The following is a 22,114-nucleotide window of genomic DNA, read 5'->3' as shown; positions in this document are numbered from 1 at the left end:
TTATGTGAGAATCTCTCTGCTTTTTCCTCTGCACCCCTGTTGCTGTGCTCTCCTCTGTGGCTCCAAAGCTTCTCCCCCTCCACCTCCCATCCTGGCCAGTGAAGAGGCTTCCTAGTGTGTGGAAATTTTTCCTCCTTCACAGCTCCCACCCAGAGGTGCAGGTCCTGTCCCTATTCTTTTGTCCTTTTTTTTTGCTTTTGCCCTATCCAGGTATGTGGGGATTTTCTTGCCTTTTGGGAAGTCTGAGGTTTTCTGCCAGTGTTCAGCAGGTGTTCTGTAGGAGTTGTTCCACATGTAGATGTATTTCTGATGTATTTGTGGGGAGGAAGGTGATCTCCACATCTTACTCCTCTGCCATCTTGAAGGTCTTCCCAGTAATTCTCCTTCTAATGGACTCTAATTCAGTGGGGTCTTTTTTCTTAGAGTAGTTTCTCAGGCATCTTTGTTCTGTCTTGTGAGGTCACTGCCCCTGGACGCATTGGCTACTATAGGACGATGAGCATGTGCTGCAAAATCCCCAGCATCCGTGAAAGGTTGTATGAGGTCCTTGGATGAAGAGCCCAAGGCACCAAATGCAGATAGTAAATCTTCCCTCTCCCCACAAAATAAAATAAAAACCCTACATCTAATAGGGAAGAATCAGATTTGGGGGTAGAGATGTCCTTGTGTAACGTGTCAGTCCTCAGTATAAGAAGGCTGGGGACACTATTACCTGTAGCTCTATGTGAACCAAAATGGGCAAAGACCATTATCTATGAGCTATGAATGTTCTAATATCAAAGCTTAGTTTGGAGCTGAGAGAGTCCCATTAGGTAATATCTATTGAATAAGTAAGAGACACTTTCCAAGAGTGAGCTGAGTAGAGATAAGCATAGGGCAACCTCAGGGAACAGATGGAGAAAGGGACCTCCACATAGGAAGAAAGTCCAAACAACTCAGATTGGTAGTCAACACAACTAAAATTTCAGCCCAGTGGCTGAGATGCTGAGGTACCTCCAGGATTTTAGTCAGCTTCCCCCCAAATCCCAGAGCTGTTCAAATTTTTGTCTCACAAGGGCCAAACAGTTGGTAATATATCCCTTATACTATTTTCCCATCTGTTCTGAGTACAACAGTTGGGAGGGGGAGAGAGGAGCAATTTGGAATGAAAACTTAAAAAGTGGTAATTTAATGGTATTGAAACACTTGAAAAAAGTGGCAATTCAATGGTAAAAAAGTGAAAAAAGTAATTCAATGGTAAAAAATTGAAAAAAGTGGTAATTCAATGGTATTGAAACCCTTAAAAACAAGCTGCTACAGAGGAAAACTAACACTGTTGCAGCCCAGGTTCCTCAATCTGCTAGTCTAGAGCAGTATCAGGCTATTCTTATAGCTGTGTCTCCCTTCCCATGAGGCATCATGAATTGTGGGAATGCCTGTTAACTTCAAGCTAGCTGCTCTGCCTTCAGGCTACACCTATAACTCAATTGCTTGAGGACATTACTGACACGAGGTCCTTCAGATTTATCTGCACTTAGAACTTTGCTCATGTATTCTGTTCCAGGGTAAGGAAAAGAGAGCATCGCTAAGCTATGTATTGAGAGTTGTGACAGTTACACAGCTTTCATTCTCAAAGTTCTGAGAGCAGTCTTTGAAGAGAGATCAGGGGCTGGATGACAGAAATAATCAATAAACAGCCTATAATAGGAAAGACTTTCTTGAGCCAAATAGGACTGTAGCCCAGGAGACAGCCTCTCAGCTTCGAGAAACTGCTCAGTTGATGCATATTTCTGCATAGTCTTATATTCCTTGTTCTGATAAGGCATAAACATGATAGGGGGATGTTCCTTTAAAGTTTCAAAAGAGACAAACTGAGTATGTGTACAGTGAGACAGCAGGACCCTGGTGTCTGGGAAGGGAACCTTATTGTTGATGGAGTGTTAACATGGATGCCATAGGCAAGGAGTTATTTATCCTTATCTTGAAAATGGACATTCTTTAGCTTAATGGTTAAAGAGCATGTGCTGTGTGTTTGATAGGCCATGAATGAGTCTGTCTTAGTTCACAAAAAGTCAGGTTGAACCATGTATAAGCCAAAAAGACTTCCCCATACCTCAATATGTGAACATTTTCTCCATCAGGTTTATAATCATAACAGGTATTAGCTATCCCCACAGGACTGACTTGTGCACACGAGTTGAAGATTTTTCAGTGGGAGTTACCATAGTTGCATTAGAATGGGCCCTGTGAGGAGCAGGTGCCAACATTAAATTAGATGTGTCAGAGGTATACAGAGGGGAAATGCTCATGAAGGAAATGCTCATGAAGTAAGACAAAGAGGGATCCTGAGGCTGGAAGAGCCATGAAATCACAAGCAGGTCTGATTCGAGAGGGAGGGAGGAAAGAAGAGGAAGGTCTTAGGCTTTCGTGTATTTCTAAGAACACTTTGGCAAGGCTGCGTGTAAGTCTTGAGGCAAGGGAACTCATGAGAAATCCGGTCTCACACTCCAGTAGATTTGCCTTATTAGCGCTGTGTTCATCTATTGGTTGGAAGCCACTAGGGCTTAGCAATGCCATGAACTTGAGAGCACAATGATTGAGACTATCAGTCCAATATGCTCCTTGCAGTCCAATCTGAAAAGCATAATTTTTATGGTCACCACACCCCTGCTTGCCTTGTACAGATCTCCTTCAGATTTTAGGAGCAGCTCCACCATAGTTACTGTGGGCCTGTCTTGCTAAGGGCAAAATGGAAAGGAAGGAAGGATGAGCTCTACAGCCTCAGTTTCTGAAATTTTGCTCAGATACAGCTGTTACTTCAGTTGATAGATTGCATCCTAAAGGATAGGACTCCAATTCTCTGAAGTGCTGCCTCTTGAACTGTGTTTTAGCTGTTTTTAGAAGACTGCTCTGGCATTCTATGGGTCCAGCTCCTTCTGGTCGGTGAAACTGGTAATGCTACCAGTGGATCCCATGGTTATGAGCTCTGTCCTGCATATCCTTCTCTGAAGAGTGTCTGTTCTTTCAGTACTATGTCATATGGGATGTCCTGCCTATAAGCAGGCATTCAGGAAGCCCTCAAAGAGAAGTGCTGGTCAAGGCTCTGTGGGAAAGAAAGGCAAATACATGCCCAGAATAGTATGTGTCATTGGTAGTGCAAACCACTGTACTTCCTAGGATTCAAGAGGCCCAGAGGAGTTGACTTGCCAGCAAGTGGCCTCCTTGAGGAATAACCCTAATATATCTGGGTTTCAGCATTGATGTCTATTGCTGACAGGCATTCAGAGGCAGCAGTCAGCCTTGATCATGGGGCACCTACATGGCTGGGTCCACACGTAGTCTCCTTTGCTGCTACTGTTGCTCGTTCATAATGTTAAGTGGCAGTGATACTTGTACCGTAGTCTGGACCTAAAACAGCCTTCTTGCTTTGGGCCCACTCAAAGCTATACTTCCATGTCTTTGGGTATATGGACTAAAGCAAGATTCCTAAGTGAGGGATACATTCTCTTCAGAATCCAAGGTGGCAGGCATTATGCGTTCTATCTGGTAAAATATGTAAGATGAAGATCTTTTACTGATAATGATTTTTAACCATTGGCCCCCTAAAATTCACTGAAGTTCTAGGTTTTGAGTGTTAAGATTTGTCTCCTACCCTTTGGAGCATGTGTGTCTTACTAAGGCCTCTATTGTACTAAACACCTTTAGCTCATTTTGCCAGATCAACATGCCATCGATGGATGATGGTGGAGGTCCATAGGATGCCCAGTCATCTTTAAATTATGTTATGACACAGGAAGAGTTAACATGCCCTTGAGGCAAACCACATATGAGAACTATTGTCCACCCCCTGTTAATGGAAATTGTTTTTGGGATTTTATCACTAAGATGGAAAACAATACATTTGTCAGATTCTCCATGTACCTCTGCAGCATTTTTGACTCTTGGTGGAGAGAAGTGTTAGAGGTTATTTGGCCTTCCCAACTCTTTGGCTCTTACCTCACAGGCCAGCAACACCACATGGAAGTTACTCAACCTACCAAGTACAGTCATTCTAATTATTCATCAAGTGACTGAAAACAGACTTTCTCCAAAACTTCAATTACTAACTAGACTCTGCTACCCAGAGTAGAACCCCAACTCTAATAGAGGGACCACGATTATGCTTTTGATTTCTGGGTGTCAGGGTCAACTCAAACTTTAACCTTCAATGCCTTGGTATTCCCCTCTTTTTAGTATAAAATTGCCTGAGTAAATGGCCAAAGTTATCTTTTAGGAAGGTCTCAGGAAATCATCATGGTATATAATAGGCATGCTTTTTTCACAGTTCTTCCACTTAGGTATCCAGGTACCTCTTTAGTTACAGTCCTAGATCTTAACACTGGCACAGGTCTGGGAACTGAGCAAGAGACTGACTCTATTGGAGTGACCATCCTCAGCCTCCTCATCCTCCATTCTTGCCTTGTTCTATGAATGGTAAGCAGAGCCTTGCTGGATGCCCATCTATTTTGGCCCTTGGGACACAATATCCTATTAACTATCTTTAACACTCCCTGTGGGCCAAGCCCCTTTGATTTTCACCAGTTTTTAGAGTAATTTCAACCCTCTGGCTTGTTAAGTGCTTCCATCTGGCCTCTGCTATGGCAAGGGGACCACAGCCTTGTGCTCACAGTAGAAGTGGAGATGACACAGGCTTTGTAAAGGGGCAGCTGCAGGTGGATCATCAGAGGCAGGGGTCCAATGTGGAATACACCCCAGAAGAGGCCAGCTAGCCCCAAACATCCCACCATAGTATGAGTGAGCACTGTGGTATGATGGAGTGGGTCGCAGATGGCTATGTAGTGGTCAAAAGCCATGACAAGGAAGATGCCTTACTCAACCGTGGCAAAGCAGTGGATGAGGAACATTTGAGCCAAGGAGGCCTCCAAGCCAATGTCAACAGCACCAAATCAGAAGATTCCCAGCAGTCTGGGAATAGTGGAAGTGGACAGAACCAGGTCAATGATAGCCTCTAGGCACAGGAAGAAGTACATGGGCTGGTGCAGGTAGTGCTCCACCATTACCACAGCTAGAGTGGTGACATTCCCTTCCATGGCCACCAGGTATATGGAGCCAAAGGGGATGGAGAGCCAGATGTGCAGGGACTCCAATCCTGGAATGCCAGTGAGCTGGAAGGAGCTGGGTGTCGAGCAGACATTATGAAAAGTGAGTGTGGCTAGTTATAAATGCACCTTCTCACCTGTGCCTCAAAATGCAGTAGGACTTTTTTCTGGAAATAAAAGACAAGAATATTCTTAGGTTCTATAATAAGGAATAGGTTGTTGACTAGATAAGATTCTATAAACATTCTTCAAAGTTACAGAATAATGTCACAAGTTATTACTATGTGAAGATATCTACAGATTTTTCAAGCACAAGCCAGAATACATATTTGAATGAAATGTATGAATATCTTTTTTGCAATATGACTCTCAAAGTAATGTTTTTGCATCAATGAAAGTGACCTAAGGTGGACAAGTAACTATTAAGTCATTTAACTCTTGTAGGTTGGCTATTAGGTATTTCTCAGAATCATATAAGCAGGATTCGGTGTGAGGGCTCCTTGATTAGAGATGCATTGATACTGAAAGATACAGTGTGGGACTCTAGATAGACCCCTGGGACTATCTAGACTCTATAGTAAGTCAAAGCTTAATCTTGGGGCCAGCATTAGCTATTGGATGAGCTGAAATATTTAATCTGCAGACCAAGATCACAAGGCAGATGCAAGCTGGTGAAGAAGACTCTCCGGGGGGTGGAACAAAAATGATTTCTGACAGGTGAGAGCTGATGGTTGGAGCTCAGTTTGCGTCTGCCCAAAGGCAGATCCATGCAAGGGCTTACTGCTTTCTTGGAGGCTGAGTGAGGATAAGATTCTAGAAGCAGAGAGGGTTCTCCCCAGGAGGGAAAAAATATAACATACATTGTAGAATAACATGAAGCCTGGATGACCATTTGGCCAAAGAATTGGCCTTACTCAGAGTTCAGAGTAATTGGCTAATGGGGAGATGTATATTGAGAAAGACAACGTGGAAATAGTTTTATTTTTTTTTAGGATCTAAAGGATCATGCCAGAATGTGTTCCTATATACAATAGAAGAATGTCAGGGAAATAAGTATGTAAGAAGCTTTGTCTTCTACATCTTGAGCCTAGTTGGTTTGAATATAGCAAAGTAGCCAGTATCTGGCCTTTAGAATTTTTCAGATCTGATTTCATATCTTGGCAGTAGGAGCTTGAGGCAAATTACTTTATCCCATTAGTTAAATACAACTGACCTCATTCTACAACAAAATTAAGTAGTGTGTCCTAGAGAAGTCATGAGGATTGAATGAGAAGGCAGTGTCTGAGGAACAGTAACCCTAAGCTTTAGCTCTTTAGATAGTTGAGACTAATGTGTAAAACCAAAGATACATTCAGTAAACTTCAAGAAACGTTGGAATGTCTCTCTCCAGGTAGCCGTGGTGCCAGGAGGATGGCAACTCGTGTAAGCTGTTTGTAGTGACTTTATCCCACAGAATCCCTCTGCTTGAGCTGGGTTTTTCCTCCATCTCAAGATTCTCATAGATGACTATGAATGAGAATAGAGAAAGTGTTGGCAGAAGCAGGAAAAAGGGAAGGTGAAAAGGCTGAGTTACTGGGGCTGGGAAAGAACGTGTGCACAGAAGTCAGCCTGTGATTGAGGTGAGGAGGTGGGGTGAGGCAGGGCTGTAGGCTGGGGGGACCCTGTCTTTGTTTATTACCCTTTGTGTTGCTTATTCTCCATCTGTTCTCCATCTATTCCTCCCGATCTCTGTTCTCTGTCCCCAGAAGCTGACATTTATGGAGTACTGCTTTTCTTTTTCCCTCCAGTTTCTAGGTGGGTTCAGCCCATGTGATGCAGGAGATGAGAGGGTGAGACTAGCCATCAAGAACTTATTCCCCAGTCCCTTTCTGCCAGGCACACTTGACAGTGCTGTGATTTTTCTACCAAAGACCACAGCTCCTGAAAAGTGACACCCCACCCCCCGCACTTGTGTTCTGGCAACTGCATCTTGCCTTACCTGGTAGGCCTGAGTTAGGTGATGCTGCTCCCTGGGGTTAGTCCTGGGCCTCTACCATCCCTTGTCAGTTTTCTTAACCCTTCCCAGACCTCTGTAGATGATCTCTTCAGTTGCCCCCTTGACCATGCCACTTCTTCTTTGGATATATCAGACCAGATCCCAATAGTGTACAGTCTTCACCAGTATCATCGCTTGAAAACTTGCCTGCTTCCTCAGAAGGACACATTGGAAAGTGGACAACTTCACAGAACTAGTTCCAAAGGCAAAAGAGTTCTAATCTCATTGTGGTCAAATGCTAAATGATCTTTACCGCGATTTTTAGATTTACAATAAAAGGGGACTTGTCTACTTCACTCCTACCGCCTAATTTACTGGCTCTCATAACTTGATGTTTTACCAAGCAAAGTGTAATCATGTGAAGAAATCTAGTTTCCCTCCAGAAAAGAGAGAGTCCTTAAATGGAAAAATCAGTGAGACTTGCCAAATGAATTTGTCTTCTGTTCTGATGCTTGTCTCCCTTACTGTGGTTACCTTCCTCCTATGTTAGTGGGGAAGCTGTTTGACTATCTTCCCTTCTGAAGTTATTTGAGTCCCATCACTACTGAGCCACACCCTGGGGCAGTGGTTCCCTTCTAGGTTTGAGCAGAGAAGACACATTGTAGGATGATCTCACAGACCAAATTACATAAGAGGCTAAATCTATATCCAGTGAATTATGAGCATAAGAAATGTTTTCTCTCGAAAGTAGGCAGACCTCTACTACATCTCAGACCTTGTTAGATCCAAGCCAAATGTCCTCAGTCCTGTGAACTGGCCTCAAGCCCTGGAGAAGGTGGATTTGATTTTTATCCCTCTTTCCTTCCTCATACCTGACAACACACAGAGCTGTTTTCCTGATGGATGTTCCATCTACATTTCATCTCTTCCTCTTCCTATCCATCTCCAGGAACGTATCATGAAACTGAAAGGGGTACCTATGACTGGAGGGATGTACTTCAGCTCCTGGATGGAGATGGATGAGCCTTGGGGTTAGCTTTACTGACTTTTATCCTTTCCCTAATATCGTAACACTCCTTAGCTTATGCCTCCCTAGTCTGAATGGCAGCCCTTACTGCTTAAACACAGTAGAAGGAGGCTACGGCAGCTCCTGTTCAGTGGGGCTGTGAGTATATGCGATCAGAGCAGGACAGCTCCCAGCTGAGCTATATCCAAATAGATTTGCGAATACAAACCACAATTCTTAGCATTTTCACCCTGCTCACTACCTTTCTACATGGCTGAATTTTTCTTTTTCCCAAATGTGTCATGATCTTTTGCCCCTGATAATTACCGATGTTCTTTCCTGGTGTTGGAATAGCCTACTCATCTTCCTCTTCTGGCTAGTCCTTATACATGGCACATTGCCACAGCTTAGGTATCAACCTAAAGAGGCCTGTCTTTGTACTGCACACACATAGTACTCTGGATTGCTTGTTTACCTGCCTGTTTCCCTGGACAGAATATAAGTTTCCTGACAGTAGGGAGCATGTTTATCTAATTCTCTGTTGTAATACTTATGCTAGCACAGTGCCTGGCAATTGAAGAATAAAATACATCGTGCCTTTTTAAAGCACCTGGAGGTATTTTGGAGGTTCCTGTATTGGCATTAGTGAACTAGAGGGCCTCTTCAGCCTCCTTGTGTATGGCTCTGTGTGGACTCCACCCTCTCTGTCTCCTTCCAAGAGAATTCCTTCCCTCTGGGTCTTAGAAACTTATATAGGAGCACGATCTAAAGTTGGTTGCCCAACTTTAAGTTCTTTCTTATAGGCTGGGAACACATACTGATGACCTTTGCTCCTTTTCTAGATCCTCCTTGTAAGATGTTCTTACCTGGGATGTGTAGTGTCAGCAAGAGCCTGGGGCTCTGCAAATGCCTGTGAGGCCTGGCACGTATAAGCATTCTGCTCAGGGGTAATTCCACTTGTAACCTTCCCACTATTTTAGTGGAGAAGGAAAATAGCAGTCTTTGTCCCAGAAGGATGGACACAGGTTCTAAATTTGAACACAGCTATCCGCAGCATGTTAGGGTTGGTCCAGAGAGGTCTAAGTCTATGGAGGACAGACCTGTTAACTGAGTCATGATCCCTTGGGTCCAAGTCCTGCTCTTGTTTGTTGTCTGGCCTCCCTGGAGTCTGCAACTAGTCTAAGGACGCCAAGTAGAAATCAGAAAGGCCTTTCTAGAAGAGGGATGAAGAATCTTTTTGGGGTTAGAACTCAGCCTGGCTGTCAAACTTTAAGGAAGTTTGATACCCTTACAGCACTTGGAAGTGGTGGTAGAATCCTGAATTAACTTCAAGACAGACAAATAGCAATTACCTAAAAGTAAGATACTGCAGACTGTTCCCCTTGCTCTGGTTTACATTGTGAGGGAAGGACCCCATGGACTTGTGTGGAGCAGTGCATGTCCTTTACATCCTTCTGAACCTAAATTTCCCAACCTGAAATCCTGTTTCTTAGGAAGGGGAAAACCTGCTTTCTCAGTTTGACTTATCCCCTGGTGTGTCCTAATGGGCTTCTCTTGGGTTGTGGGGCATCACACTTTAGGACATGTGACAAGACATGGCCTTTGAAGCTCCAGTGGCTTGAGTTTGCAAGCCAGCTCAGTGACATACCTACTGTGTAACCTTGAACAAGTTGTTTCACTTTCACTTCTTCAAGCATGAAGTGGGAATAGTACCTATCTCTGGGTAGCTCTTATAATTGAGATACTATATACAAAGGGGCTAGTAAGGAAACTAACATACCAGGTGCTTAAATAGCATTGTTGTTACCATCACTGCTTTTTTGTTTCTTGGAGGGGTTAAACCTCGGAGAGACATTTTTAACTGTCTCTTTCAGACCAGGAGCCAATATGGTCAGGGCAGTGGCTATGAAGTAGAATCAATGAAGAAAGAATTTACCTTTTACTCTTACTCCCCTTTTAGAGGATTCTATTTCTATGGCACGTCAGGAAAAGCTAGGAACTTCTAGAAGCTTGCTCTCTGCTCCCCAATCTTAAACTTTACTTGCTATGTAAAACTGCTTGTAGTTGATTTGAAATATAGTGTTATTTCTTCCAAACCTGTGCACAGGTTATACCCTCAGCCCAGTAAAAGGAGGAATTTCATTCCATACAGATTCATATCTAGCTTTTGAAACTTTGGTTCAGTAACCTCCTTGTCCAGTTGACGAACTCTGCCTTTAGAGTTTAATGGATGAGCTATGTTTCTTTTGTACCTGACTCTCTTGCATGATATTTAGAAATAAGTATTCAATAAGTCAGTGCATTTGAATTTAATCATTATAGCTTAAAGTAAGGCTTCTGCCTTTAATAATTAGATTTTAAAGACCAACTCAGTACAACCTTTCTCAACTGATGGAAAGGTACAGAAGAGCATTAGAGATAAACTTTTCCATAGACTATATCTTAAATATATATTAAATAAGATTTGTATTCAGCCTTGGAAGCAGAGATGAATCAGAAGCAAACTTTACCTGTGCTCATTCTAACACTGTCCAGGAGAGGGAATTCTGGCCCAAGGATGAGAAACCAATAGCAGACTGGGCTCTACAAAACAAAGGAAAACATCAACCTTGGTGTCACTAAATATCTTTTTAAAAAAATTTTATTTTATATTGGAGCATAGTTAATTAATAATGTTGTGTTAATTTCAGGTGTACAGCAAAGTGATTCAGTTATACATATATATGTATCTGTTTTTTTTCAAATTCTTTTCCCATTTAGGATATTACAGAATACTGAGCAGCGTTCCCTGTGCTATACAGTAGGACTTTGTTGGTTATCTACTTTAAACATAGCAGTGTGTACATGTCAGTCCCAAACTCCCAATCTATCCCTGCCCCACACCCTTCCTCCCTGGTAACCATAAGTTTGTTCACTAAGTCTATGAGTCTGTTTCTGTTTTGTACATAAGTTCATTTGTGTCATTATTTTTAGATTTCGCATATAAGTGACATCTTTTTTTTCTTAAGTGACATCTTATGATATTTGTCTTGCTCTGTCTGACTTACTTTATTAGTATGATAATCTCCAGGTTCATCCATGTTGCTGCAAATGGCATCATTTCATTCTTTTTTTTGCTGAGTAATATTCCATTGTATATATGTACCACACCTTCTTTATGCATTCTTCTGTCAATGGACATTTAGGTTGCTTCCATGTCTTGGCTATTGTAAACAGTGTTGCAGTGAACATTGGGGTGCATGTATCCTTTTGAACCATGTTCTTCTATGGATATATGCCCAGGAGTGGGATTGCTGGATCATATGGTAACTCTAGTTTCTTAAGGAACCTCCTTGCTGTGCTCCATAGTGGCTATACCAAGTTACGTTCCCACCAACAGTGCAAGAGGGTTCCCTTTTCTCCACACCCCCTCCGGCATTTATCGTTTGTAGATTTTTTGATTATGGCCATTTGGACTGGTGTGAGGTGGTACCTCGTTGTAGTTTTGATTTGCATTTCTCTAATAATTAGTGATGTTGAGCATCTTTTCATGTGCCTGTTGGCCATCTGTATGTCTTCTTTGGAGAAATGTCTATTTAGGTCTTCTGCCCATTTTTTGATTGGGTTGTTTGTTTTCTTGAGCTGTTTGTAAATTTTGGAGACTAATCCCTTGTCAGCTGCATTGTTTGCAAATATTTTCTCCCATTCTGTGGATTGTCTTTTTGAAAACAAGTTCCACCAAATGAGATATTCAGAGATCAAAAACAACTTCTCTCTTCAATTCTTGCTGGATATCTGGGGTTCTCTGAGCCACAAAGGGTCTGATTAACTAACTTGAAATTCCTCAGGTTATCTTTATCCACACCTGTATATTGCAATATGTGTCAAATCTGAGGGATTTTCTGGTGGCCATGGGCACACCCCTTACAGCTTATAGAAACTTCCGCTTCGGCACTTGCTTTCAGAGCCCTACCAGGATGCGCTCTCCATAATGCTCAATTCAAGCCTTATCTTCTAGGTCATTCATGTCCCACCCTGGATCTATGGTGGGAATTGCATTTGCTGCTGGTGCTCAGATAGGATTGCCAGGCAGTAACATGCAGTGTATTTGCCTCTTCATTAGCCTTTTCTAGCACCATCTCTCTCTTCCTCAGTCAACAGGGTAGTTAGTACACTTTGAACATAGCCCTACTTGAGTTGTGGGTGGCAGAGATGGAGAATAAATTTCCTATCCTAGTAGGGTCATTCCAAAAAGTTGGCATATTTTTCCAATTAAACAAGTCAGATGTGGAAAGGGAGAGTGAAAATAAAGGGGGGTAGGAGAGTGTATCCACACAGATCCTGCTGCCTGATCTTGGGTATTTATTCCTCCAATGGGAATCTGCCTCAGTGGGAATTGCCCTACCTGAACAAGAGTGGCTCCCTGGCTGAATTGGGTGCCCTGTCAGGTACAGGAGGGAGAGATCGTCCCTCTTTCCTCCAGGTTGTTTTCTTCTCCTTCAGCTCCCACCAGAGTTGGTAGGAGTGTGTCAGCACTATGGGATCAAGGTCCCTAGCCCCTGCTTCCCCATTCTGCTCTCCATGCAATAGTGGCAGTGCTGTAGGATCATTTGTTTGTTGAATTTGTTCATCTCTCAATTCCTGAGAATTGGGTAAAACTTTTAATATCTCCTTATTGGAAGGAATTTTTTTGTATCATAATTCTGTGCATGTTACATTTTCTCTGAATAGTCCCCCTTTGATGCAACATAATAAAAGCCTGTATATAAGAAACTTCACTCTATTTTCCTCCCATTTCACAAAACAGTTCTAGTTGAAAGATGGTGTTACAATTTAGAGAGCCATTAGGGGCTCCAGATCCTAAGGAGCACTGAGGCCAAGTAGTGTTACAAGAGAACACCATCTTATTTCTTTTCATTGGTGCATAACTAAAATTCCCAATTCTTCAAAATACACCCTAGTGGGCTACAAGGTGGAACAGAGCTCTGAGTACTCATTTTTAGTTGTTCACGGCTGATGCTGTCAAATATCAAGCAAGCAAGCAAATACAATGAGGTCTCTCAGGGTTACAGATTGCTTAGTGCAGTAGGGAATAATCCCAGCAAAATCAGTGTCCCATCACAGACAGAGCCAAGTGACTAAGAGAAAAATACCCTGGTGCCAGTGCCTGTGAGCTCTGCTACTTACCAGAGGCATGTCAACCAGCAAGTGCTTTGTTTCCTTCACCACAAAATCAAAAGCATCATGGGCCAATGATGTCTGGTGGCAGCAAGCACTTGGTGCTGTCCATGAGACAAAGGTGCTCGGGCATCTTCTGGACAGAACTTGAGAACTGCCACTAGCCAGGGGCCAATGTGCCATCGGCAAGATGCCCACTCAGGATGGTACTGCCTTTGTGGTCACCAAAATTGTTACCAAATGGATCTCAGTTTCACTCACCTGACACACAGCAAAGCCAATCTACTGACACTGGCTTGTGATAAAGGAAACTACAGTGTTTATTTGCAGAGCACCAAGCAAGAATAAGCAGCTAACGCTTAAAGGCCCCAATCTCTCCAATGACTTTCAGGCAAGGGTTTTTAAAGAACAAAATTAAGGGTAAGGGTCTTAAGTGCATGATCAACTCATGCGTTCTTCTGATTAGTTGGGGTTAAGCAACAAAGAGATATTTATGGGCCTTGAGCATCACTCTTCTTGCTCCAAATTGATGGGGTCTCCATGGCTGTGGTCAGCATTTTCCATCTGGTGGGGTCCTGGTTTCTGCAAAATGACTGAAGCATATGCATCAGATTGTTAGCTATATCCCTTGAGGAGAAGCTAGGAGTCCTGTGACTGTTTTATGGTGGAAGTCCTGTGACCGCTTTATGGTTGACTGGTTGTTCAAATTATTACTTTTCTTGCTTAACTGTTTTTCGTTTTTCTGCATTTTCTCACTTCTCTAATTACTAACTGCTCAAGGCTGCTCTTTGGAATTCAGAAGGTCTAGGAAGGCTTTTTTTTTTTTTTTTCAAACAAGCAGGGGGCATTGAAGAACTTGTATCTGGAAGTCCCAGTGGGTCCTGCTCAGTTTCAAATCTATAAATCTATGCCTTGATTAATCTGGCAAATCATTGCCCCTTGCATTTCCTGGTCAGAGTTTTCATTATAATCTTTGCCTTCCAGCTCTTTAAATTCTTCCAAACTGAGGTAAATAGAAGAGATGTGCTTGGGGCCCTTTAGGTCTATCCAATCTCTGGTAGTGCTGCATTAACACCTTTGTTTTACTCCATCATTGTCCACTTTATTTATTCTGTTTCTCAGTCACCTAAAGTTTCACTCTGCTAGAGTTCCTTGACACTCCCCTTTGTCTCTCCCCATTTTCTTAATTACTCTAACGTTCTTGGTATTAGTCAGATCCATACAAGGAAGCTGAGAGAGCAAATCATTGTTTAATTTTGTAGGAGTAAAGTTACATGAGATACGTATGCAAGAGGGGCCCCCTTAATTACAGCATTTACCATACCTGGCTAATGGACATATCCAGGAGGTGAATATCCTGGTCATCATAAAGCCAATCCCACGTGGTTTGCATGCAAAGCATATCAGCTGCTTCATCTGGGGTGTTCCATTTTGGCATTTATAGGGGGAGTTGGGAAGTTCCCCTCCTCAGGATAAACACTCTTTATAGTAGTGGCTTTATCCAGTCCGCCAAGCTGGCTGTTCCCTCAGAAATAACCTCCCATGTGTCTGGATCACAAACAGCTGTCTCATTGTTCAATAGTGAATTGCAGGTGCTGTATCAACGCAAACATATGCTTGCATTCTGTAGCATTCAAATCCAAAGACACAGCCCCCTAACTGGTTGTTCTCACCATGCATTTTATTTTATTTATTTATTTATTTTTTGCGGTACGTGGGCCTCTCACTGTTGCAGCCTCTCCCCCTGCGGAGCACAGCCTCCGGACGCGCAGGCTCAGCGGCCATGGCTCATGGGCCCAGCCGCTCCGCGGCATGTGGGATCCTCCCGGACCGGGGCACGAACCCGTGTCCCCTGCATTGGCAGGCGGACCCCCAACCACTGCACCACCAGGGAAGCCCTCACAATGCATTTTAGTAAAGATTCTTTAGTAAGTTGGTTCTGATCCACAAAGTAACAGTTCTTTGACACTATATCTTCTGTTTCAGTAGTTCCTTAGTTTTGTCCTTCTAAATTGACTAGCATCGTGGTGTGGTTATAGCTGGTATTTCTAACTACCTTCTTCCACTATTCGTTCTGTATTACCTTTACCTTCAGCAAGCACCTCAACTTGTCATTGTTCTTTACTTAGTAGAGTGACTCAAATCTTTATTCCTGAATAATATGGTCGATTAGTAGTCCTGCCTGAATTGGGTTGTTGGAGTTTTCCATTGACCTTAATCACAGGGCATGGTAATACCTAAGGAATCTCCTGTATATCCAGATACCTTCTTCCTTACTTCCATTGTGAAGTAGTAGACCAATTTCCCCTCGGTAGTAAAGATCAATCTTACCAGCCCACAGAGTAATTCCCTACTTTACCTTTTGATTCAGACATGAGCTCAAAGTGACTGGGTGGCAATCTTAACTTTCAGTTCAATGGAATCATTGTGTCTCCTGGTAGAAGCTTTGAAACTAAGACTTCTAGGTCAACAAGGCATAAGGTTGTGGAAACAGCAAAAATTTTGCTAGTAGCTCACTAGGGGAAATAATGGTATCACTCCCATTTTATTCCTTCATTCCTAGACCTGTGAATCCTGGCTATGGGAGAAATAGTACCATATATTGGATGCTGATTCAGAGAATACGCAGCCTTCTGGAGAACCTTCTGCAGGCTTGCAAGGTATTGCTAACTAGCAGGTATTGTAACTGAGCCTTCAAAAGGCCATTCCATTGTCCTATAAATCCAGCTGCTTCAGGGTGGTGGGAAACATGGTAACACTAGTGAATTCCATGAGCAGGGACCCATTACTGCACTTCATTTGCTGTGAACTGAGTTCCTGTCAGAAACCATGGAATACCATGATGGTGGATAAGGCATTCTATATGTCCACAGATAAGTTTGGAAGAAGCATTGCATGCAGGGAAGGGAAAACCATATCCAGAATGTCTATTCCAATAAGAACAAAACACTGCCCCTTCCATGATGGAAGCAGTCTAGTGTAATCAACCTGTCGCACGGTAGCTGGCTCGTCACCTTGGGGAATGGTGCCATATTGGAGACTTGGTGTTCATCTCTGCTACTGCCAGATTGGGCAGTCAGCAGTGACCATAGACAGTTTGGCCTTGGTGAGTCCATATTACTGAGGTCATACATAACCTCCATCCCTGGCACCATGGCCACTTTGTTCATGACTCCATTGGGCAATGACAGGGGTGGCTAGGAAAAGAGACTGATTAATATCTATAGGGCAGGTCATCCTATCCACCTGACTTTTAAATCCTCCTCTGCTGAGGTCATCCTTTGATGAGCATTCACATGGGACACATCTTCATTTTTTTGCCCTTCCTGAGAAGTCTCTCATTTTCCCTAAATTTTCTTGTTACCAATTTTCTCATTATGTTCCTTCCAAGTCCCTGACCATCCAGCCAAACCATTGGCCACAGCCCATGAGTCAGTATATAATTGTGCCTCTGGCCATTTCTCCTTCCAAGCAAAAGAAAACAACCGGCTGTGCTGATCAGAGTTCTGCCCACAGAGGGATTTTTCTTCAGCACTTTCCTTTAGGGATGGCCCAGAAAGGGATTATAGGATGCAGCATCCATTTTTGGGTGGTACCTGTATATTGTACAGAACCTGCTATAAACTAGGTCCAAGTCTTAGGTTCCTCTGTAAACTGATCCTAGGGGACTCCTCATGAGGTCATAGCTGTAAGTATGGAGAAAGTGTAGCAGGAGTGCAGACAGTGGGCATTGGGGCCACTTCATGTAACTTGTGCCTTCGGGACCTGCTTGGGTCTGATCACATGTGTACCACTTCTCTTTGATGGAGTCCTGCTGTTCAAGCTCCATTTAATGGCTTGGTGAGTCAGATAAAACCCAGGTTAGGAAGGGAAGCTCCAATCACATGGTCACTTGATGGCCCATGCTCAAGCATTCAGCCTCTACTAAGGCCCAGTAGTAGGCCAAGAGGTATTTCTCAAGTGGAGAGTAGTAATCCACAAAAGATGTCAGGGCTTTACTCCAAAATCCTAAGTCCCTCTACTTCAATTCATCTATAGGTGCCTGCCAAAGGTTCCAATCAGCATGCCTATCTGCCAATGATACTTCAAGCATCATTGGATCCTATGGCCCAGGTGGCAAGGGAGCTTGTTCAGCAGCCTGAGACTGCTGCAGATTCTATTGCCAGGTCCCAGTCAAAACTAGAAGCTTTGAGCATCACTCAGTAAGTGGGCTGGAGTAACACACCCAAATGAGGAATATGTTGCCTCTTAAACCCCCCAAAGAAGGCCACTAGGCATTGTGGTTTTTTTTTTTTTGGTTTTATAAGAGGCCAGATGCACCAACTTATCCTTCACCTTAGAAGGGATATCTCAACATGCTTCACACCACTGGACCCATAGAAGTTTTTTTTAATTCATTTTATTCAAGTGTAGTTGATTTACAATGTTGTGTTAATTTCTGCTGTACAGCAAAGTGATCCAGGTACATATATATGTGTATATATATACATATATATACATGTATGTATATATATTATTTTTCATGTTCTTTTCCATTATGTTTTATTACAGGATATTGAGTATAGTTCCCTGCGCTATACAGTAGGACCGCCCTGTTTATCCATCTATGTATAATATTGTGCATCACCTAATCCCAGACTCCCACTCAATCCCTCCTCAATTTACCCTCCCTCTTGGCAACCTCAAGTCTGTTCTCTATATCTGTGAGTCTGTTTCTGTTTTGTAGATAAGTTCATTTGTGCCATATTTTAGATACCACATATAAGTGATATCATACGGTATTTATCTTTCTCTTTGTGACTTACCTCAGTATGATAATCTCTAGGTTCACCCATGTTGCTGCAAATGACATTATTTCAGTCTTTTTTATGGCTGAGTAGTATTCCATTATATATATATGTGTATATATATATATCAATGAACATTTAGATTGCTTCCATGTCTTGGCTATTGTGAATAGTGCTGCTATGAACATTGTGGTGCACGTGTTTCTTTTTGAATAGAGTACTGTCCAGATAGGTGTCCAGGAGTGGGAGTGCTAGATCATATGGCAGCTCTACTTTTAGTTTTTTGAGGAACCTCCATACAGTTTTCCATAGTGGCTGCACCAATTTATAGTCCCACCAATAGTGTAGGAGGGTTCCCTACTCTCCACACCCTCTCCAGTGTTTGCTATTTGTAGACTTTTTAATGACAGCCATTCTGACTGGTGTGAGGTGGTACCTCACTGCAGTTTTGATTTGCATTTCTCTAGTGATTAGTGATGATGAGCATATTTTCATGTGCTTATTGGCCATGGCTGTGTCTTCTTTGGAGGATGTCTATTTTTTGACTGGGTTGGTATTTTTTTGTTATTGAGTTGTATGATCTGTTTGTATATTTTGGAAATTGAGCCCTCGTTGATTGCATTATTTGCAAATATTTTCTCCCAGTCTGTAGGTTATCTTTTCATTTTGTTTATGGTTTCCTTTGCTTGCAAAAGCTTATAAGTTTGATTAGGTCCCATTTGTTTATTTTTGCTTTTATTTTTATTGCCTTGGGAGACTAACTTAAGAAAATATTGCTATGATTTGTGTCAGAGAATGTTTTCCGTATGTTCTCTTCTAGGAGTTTTATGGTGTCGGGTCTTATATTTAAGTCTTTAAGCCATTTTGAGTTTATATTTGGGTGAGATGATGGAGTGTTCTAACTTGATTGATTTACATGTGGCTGTGCAGCTTTCCCAGCACCACTTATTGAAGAGACTGTTTTTTCCCCATTGTATATTCTTGCCTCCTTTTTTGAAGATTAATTGACCGTTGGGGTGTGGGTTTATTTCTGGGCTTTCTATACTGTTCCATTGATCCATATGTCTGTTTTGGTGCCATTGCCACACTGTTTTGATTACTCTAGCTTGTAATATTGTCTGAAGTCTGGGAGGGTTATGCCTCCTGCTTTGTTCTTTTTCCTCAGGATTGCTTTGGCAATTCTGGGTCTTTTATGGTTCCATATATATATTTTAAGATTACTAGTTGTAGTTCTGTGAAAAATGTCATGGGTAATTTGATAAGGATCAGATTAAATCTGTAGATTGCTTTGTGGACTCATAGAAGTTTTATTGAAGTAGAAGGCCCTTGAATGTAATACATACTTTATATTTTAGAGCAGTTTTAGGTTCATAGCAAAAATGAGCAGAGGGTACAAACTTCCTATATATTCCCCATCCCCACACATGCATAGTTGCCTTCATCACCAATATCTCCCAAGAGAGCAGTACATTTGTTACAAGTGGACCACATAGATGCAAACTACACCCAAAGTCCATGGTTTACATCAGGGTTCTCTTGGTGTTGTATGGGTTTGGACAAATATATAATGACATGCATCCACTGTTGGTATCATACAGGATATTTTCACTGCCCTAACATCACTTTGTGCTACCTACTCATCTTTCCCTATGCTAACCCCTGCAACCACTGATCTTTTAATTGTCTCAGTAGTTTGGAGATTACTGTAAAGGGCGGAGATGGATCTGAACCAGTAACTTTCAGACTGTGTATGTGTTGCACAATCTAAGCTTCAGTATCCTCTTTTTGAAAATGGAAGTAATGATAGTAACTCCTCATGGGTTAGTTATAAGGATATAATGAGATAATGAATCTAAAATTCCTGCATACTCACTGGCACATAAAAAAACAATTTGCCTTTTAATAACCATATTTTATCATTCACTGAAAGGCCTATGGGAGGATCAGGCATAAAGAATAACTGCAGAAAGTTCCTTGGGAAAGCCAAAGAATGTCTGCAGTTGTGCCTCACTCATAAATGTACCAGCCTCAGCTTTGGAAAACACTCTCTGTCCTCTGCTTCTCTGTAGAAAATCATATCAACAGAGCCAGCTTTCCTCTGTTCTCCTTGGCTGCCCAGTACCCACCCCTGTAAATCTGAGGCTTTTTAACTAGTGACACCCACCTAATTATAGTCTTGTGATGGTAAAAGTCTAAATACCTCTAAATATTTCCTTGTATAACAAGTAAAAAAATTATAATCATAGACTCAGTTGTGCAAAATGTCATTTACTTCATTCTTTCTCTTTCTGCATTATTTATGCACAGTGGGGGTTAGAATAATAATAAAATCAAACTGAGTTGTAGAAGATAGCACTTCCAAGCAAATTCAATCAACTTTGGATTTCTTAGTCAATTCCAATTTATAATTTAGTCTGATACCGGATTAACTCCCCCCCGCCCCCGCTCCCCCCCAACCACCACCACAGGAGTTTTTATATCACCGTCTTCCTTGTGCTAGATTTAAAACTGCAGTAGGGGATGGGTGGGTTCTCACATGATTGCCACCTTGGTACTCATATGGGAGAGGACTGTCTCCTGCTTCCTTGGCTGGCCTCAACTCCAGATACATCTTATGCTGTAATTATGGTATTTCTTCACACCGTGGCCTCTGGTACATGACCTCCTTCTACTAGACTCTCTAATACTGTTGATCCACTGAGATTGCAGTCACAGCCCCATAGTACCCTGGCAGAGACTATCTACTCTATCTTTCCGTTACTCATCCCTTTGTCCCAGCTGCTGAACCCTCTGCAAACTGACCTGACGGATCACTCTTACTCTCTCTCAGCCAACTTATTTATTTTACTCATGCCCCAGGAATGCTTAGGATCCACTTCCACACCACTTGGAGCCTTGGGAGCCTAAGTTTAAGGAGTGGGAGGCATGGTCCCAACTAATGTTCTTCCATCTGCCAGGCACAGAGGATCTTTGTGCCTAACCTAATCTGAAACCAGGAAAATAAACCTATTCTGCCATATCAGATGCGCTTATACATCTTTTGTCATCTTTTTTTTATTTGTCTTTCTCTTTCTGACTTACCTCAGTATGATAATCTCTAGTTGCAACCATGTTGCTGCAAATGGCATTATTTTGTTCTCTTTTTATGGCTGAGTAGTATTGCATTGTGTATATATTGACCTGGGTTTGAAACCTCGTTCTACCATTGTGTCTACAAAGACACAATGTTTTCACTGTCATGCTATCACTGTGCTACTACTCCCTCTGTTGGGACATCCTTCATTGAGGTGGACCAATAATGAAGAGAGAGAATTGTTCAACAGACTTGTTTTGTTTAACCAGAGGTCCTGCTGGCTCCTAGAGTTTAGGACAGGTACCTCATAGTAGATCAGGCTCACTTACTCTCATCTGTTTCAAGAAAGTTCAGCTCTGTATAATTCTATTTTGAACCATGAATCAATGAGAAAAATAATACTTCTGTTTCTGTATTATCTCTGGGAAGAACTTCTGCGAAGATTAAATGACCAAAATTTATAAGCGTTAGTTTGTTTTAAGGCTTATAGGCCCAAACCAGGAAATTCCTGGTTCAGATAGCTTTCTTAGCTTGACACACCCTCTGTTGCGTGCCTCCTTATCTTTCAAGGCTCTTTCTGAGCTAACAATATAGTCTTACATAAGAGAGAGATCTTGACTGGCAGGCTTCCCCAGGATGAATCTTCCCAAGCCTCCCTGAATGTCGAGGTTTCTGAATTAAAATTTTTTGTGTAAAAATAAATACTTATCTATAAAAATCAAGCTATGAGATTTTATGACTATATTTAAAAAAAAACAGTAATTCATTTGTACTCAACTATATATGACCTTCAATGAGAGATTTACCTACTAATTTTGGGACTTCCATGGCATCTGTAAAATGAGATTTTAGCAGATCACCCCAAGCTCCTTTTTAAGTTCTAAATTAAAAAGAAATAGTGGGTCTCACCAAGGGAAGAGAGGGGTGGACCCTTTTACATACCTATGAGGACCAGATATAGAAGCAATATTCCATTAAGGATCTTTCAGCAGGCTCAGCTTCTGAGGATTTTTATCCCTCATTGAATGATTATGGAAA

At 42.1% G+C, this 22,114-nt stretch overlaps 1 pseudogene across 1 annotated transcript; it reads right to left on the bottom strand.

The window, feature by feature from the left end:
• Positions 1-4,614: 4,614 nt before the first annotated feature.
• LOC307190400 (olfactory receptor 52M1-like) lies at positions 4,615-7,182 on the bottom strand (annotated as a pseudogene). Its single transcript has 2 exons — positions 7,146-7,182; positions 4,615-5,191 (listed from the first exon to the last, which is right to left on the bottom strand). The product of its transcript is annotated as an olfactory receptor 52M1-like (transcript).
• Between the last annotated feature and the right edge of the window lie 14,932 nt (positions 7,183-22,114).

Source organism: Stenella coeruleoalba (genome assembly GCF_951394435.1).
Source record: "Stenella coeruleoalba genome assembly, chromosome: 8".
Taxonomy (NCBI): domain Eukaryota; kingdom Metazoa; phylum Chordata; class Mammalia; order Artiodactyla; family Delphinidae; genus Stenella; species Stenella coeruleoalba.
This window is presented reverse-complemented; position numbering and strand designations above follow the sequence as displayed.